The sequence below is a fragment of the Glycine max genome, chromosome 20 (genome assembly GCF_000004515.6).
Source record: "Glycine max cultivar Williams 82 chromosome 20, Glycine_max_v4.0, whole genome shotgun sequence".
Classification (NCBI taxonomy): domain Eukaryota; kingdom Viridiplantae; phylum Streptophyta; class Magnoliopsida; order Fabales; family Fabaceae; genus Glycine; species Glycine max.
Genome location: NC_038256.2, coordinates 25,680,315 through 25,684,595, shown reverse-complemented (window position 1 = coordinate 25,684,595; position 4,281 = coordinate 25,680,315).

Genomic DNA, 4,281 nt, shown 5'->3' with positions numbered 1-4,281 from the left:
AAAGTTCAAAACACGATGTCTATCTTGGAGCCTACCTGAATGGGTAAGTCACACAAAATAGCTGAATTTAATTAATGTTTACTAATATACTAACTCATATTCATCCCCACTGCAGTGGACACTGGCAGATGGTGGTCATTGTGCCCAAGGAACACCTAGTTGTCTAGTTTTGTTCATTGCATAATAGGCCAAACAACTACCTTAAGGGGATAATTAATAGGTCAATATTATTTTCAATGCATTTGCATTCAAATACCTCAGCAACACCACTTTTTAATTGTTACTCGCCTAGAACAGTGCTTTAAAGGGTCTTGATGATGCTCCACAGCCTAAATCAAAGGCTCCTTCTAGGTGGATCGTCGTCAAGGTACGTCATTTACATAAAACTTCCACTTATATATACTTTTTATGTGTCTGTACACCAATTGTTTAATTTATATCCAAATTTATTATGTATTTAGTGTAATAGACAAAAAGGAAGTACTGAGTGCGACTATTATGTCATGCACTAGATGTCCATCATCATTTTAGGAAGTTTCAGGAATAATTGGGAAGCGGTATGTTTATTTCAAACAAATTCGATTTTTTTATAATTTGTATTACATTATTAACTTATTATCATTTATTTCGTCATGCAGTATTTTAACGATCCTAGACCATTGGAGCCAGAGAGATTAAAGGCGTTGCGGATCCAGTGGGCACAGTATTATCTTCGAGTTACATATTAGAGCTAGGATTTAGGGACATTAAGTTTAACTTAGTTTACTTTGGTTGGACATTTCCTATGTAATTTGAACATTGAATTCATTTGTTGATCGATGTTTATGATAAATCAATTATTCAATGTTTATTGTGGTTAAAACTGCTTGAAAGCAGAATAAAATGTTTATTTGCTGTGAATTGGGTCTGAAATTGCATTTTATAGGTACAATTTTGGGTTTATTGTAAAAACAAAAAGTTTATATAAAAAAAATCTTGAAAACAACATCGGTTATTAACAAAAACCGATGTTAATATAGTAAACAACATCAGTTATTTACAAAAACCGATGTCAACTTCTTTGTATATAACATCAGATATTTAGAAAATCGATGTTATCATTTTTATGTTAACATTGGTTTTGAAAAACCGATGTTAACAATAATACATTCAACATCGGTTTTAAAACCAATGTAGAATACCGTAAATAACCGATGTTGAAAGTATATTTTCTAATAGTGTCAGCACCATTGCCTCTTATGAGACTTATGATGTTATTCCTATGCAAGAAAAGAAGAAACTACATGATATTGGTCGTATTCTGTATATTACTGCCAAGACTACCATTTCTTCTTGTAATGTTGTGTTTGAAAGTCTTTTCTCTAGAATGATGAATAATTTGGGATTTTTTTGTTAGGTTTCCAAACGGTGATATTCCCCCCTTTTAGAGTCAAGTTCAGATTCTTTATGCCTGCATTGAACTACTTGCAGGATGCAGGGAGTTAATTGTTGGGTCTAATGAATCAACTCTGCAATATGTTTTTGAGCATGAAACATGTTGCACTATGCTTCATCGTTTTTCAACCCCATTGTTTAATGCCTTTGGTTTAGTCTTAGCAGTAAGTTCTGTTAGATGTCCTCTTGATCCGGATACATACATTGAAGGTGCATGCTCTTTTTATTTGATTATAACATTTTTTAAATACTTAGCTTTATTTTCCTGAATTTTAATCATATTTGTTCAATGGTACTTCTCCTAAGCAACTATCTATCAGAATGTATCTTCAACATTATGTATTTATGGGTTGAATGTGTTTGGTCCCTATAAAATGAATGAATTTTGGTTTTAGTCTCTAAACATTTTTTCTGTTTTTCATCCCTCTAAAATTTGAAATGATTAGTTTTTAGTCCTTGTATTTTTTTTTCCTGAGCCCACTTATTTGAATCTTGATCTTGTGAGTTTATTATTATATCTTCACATTACTGATTTCTTTTTGGTTCTTGGTACTGATTTGCAGTGAAGGGTTTGCAGATACTTGCCATGTTTCATTCTGATTTTTTTCCAATACAAAAATCAAAATTTGAGAATATTTTGAAAAAATTCATGTCAATTATCATAGAGGATTTCAACAAAACAATATTATGGGAAGCAGCATTGAAAGCATTATATCATGTCGGCTGATTTACAGTTCAAAACTGATTTTTTAAAACTAATTCGGTTTCAGACCACCAGTTTGAAGACCTGTTCGCAAATTTGGATTAAAAATCAAATTGGTTACTAGTTTGAAAATCAATTCGGTTCGGTTTTTTCTGAACCGGTTTTTGCAGTCCAGCGTATCTAGATTCATGCTAAGCTCTATGATTGTTCAATGAAAAGGAGATTTAGTTTTTGCGAGAAAACTAGCATCTACCTTATGAGTATTAGTGCGTTTTAACGATGAAAAAAATTATTTGTTCACTTGTTATTAAGAATGAAATAAAAAAATTACTCACTAAGTGGAGATAGAGACATCTCGAGACGTTTAAAATTCAAGGACCAAACCCATTAGGGGCACTCACAAAATCCATAGTTCCATCTAATATTAATCACTAAGTGAATTGTATAATAATGAATAAATGAATTCTATTTCTCAAGAATAGTTGTTGGTGAAAAGGATTAAAGCATAACTCAGTTGCACCTGTGACTAACCAATATTTATGACTGATTAAACAACATTAAAACCACGCTTTTTTTTTATTCCTAGTGAGCTTGAACACTTGAGCGTATGTCTCCACGGGATACTTTTTCACAAACCAATATAGAAAACTATGGTGTCTATCCATGATCTATGAAATACACCACCCTTGTCACTTCATCCGCGGTCTGACCTACTTCATCACCTTGAGTTAGTCTCCTGTGACGGGCAAATCCATTTATCTCAGTCCCAGTGAAGACATATCTGCCTTTTTTGTGAAGACCAGTTCAACCATCACTTCCGAATCCACATCATAAACTTGGAGTAGAATCCTATTTTGGAGCCGATCCTACGTGAGATTAAGTTTTCTATTTATAAACTTTTGAGCCTTCTTTTTGTACGTGGATCAGCCAAAATGCTCAGAAGCCATATAGAAAACCACGGTGTCTCTCCATGCTTTGTGAAATACATCACCATGTCACTTCATCCACGGGCAAACCCATTATTCCAGTTCCCATTAAAGACATATATAAGATCTGCCCCTTTTTGTAAAGACCAGTTCAACCATCACGTCCGAATCCACATCATAAACTTGGAGAGGAACACGATTATCAAGCTGTCCCTATTTAACATTAAGTTTTCTAATTATAAACCTCCGAGCCTTTCTTTGTAAGTGGATCAGAAAATGCTCAGAAGTCTTATAGAAAGCATGGTGTCTCTCCATGCTTTGTAAAATACACAACCCCTGTCACTTCATCCACCGCCAGACCTACTTCATCCCCAACCCCAAATGTGAATATGCAAGAAAACATGGGAAAATATTCGATAGTTATAACATAAAGAACATAGAATAAGGAAAGAGGAAATAGTTACTATAGGATAGCTATAAAGTGAGTTAAACATGGAAAACACAAGAATTCCCCATCTAGGTACTTAAATTGAAGGGCGGACAAAGCTCTAAGGCTTCCTTTTGTGGATCAAAAAATTCTTAGAAACCATATAGAAAACAATGGTGTCTCTCATTGTGAGTCTCTTCCTAATTTCTCAATTCTGAGGAATGTTGGGAACTAAATAGCTGCGCCTATAATTAACCAATATTAATCACTAAGTAAATTGTATATTCATGACTAAGTGAATTGTATTTCTCAAAATTAGTTGTTAGTGAAGATTAAAGCATAACTCATTTTTGCACCTGGAATTAACCCAATATTTATGAATAATTAAACAACATTAAAATCACATCTTTTTTTATTCCTAGTGAGCTTGAACACTTGAGCATACGTCTCCACAGGACACTTCACAATTAATAAAAAGACACATGCAAGTTTTAATTAAAAGGTTATTAAATTAAAAAGGCTATTAAAAGGCACAAGAATTTTTTTTAGTAAACTTACCTTGATCTTGAGCTTAATTAGCATATGTCATTGGGTGCTTCACAACCAGTTACTTTTGTAACATGAGGTTGACTTGAATTTAGGGATTTAATGATGTGAGACTCAACACTACACAAGAAACACCGAGTACAACAACTAAGAACTAGTGAATGGAGGTCAGCGATATATATATCTATGTACGGTCATTCTTGTATTTTGACACTTTATTTGTCACAAGGAATCAACCAACTGAT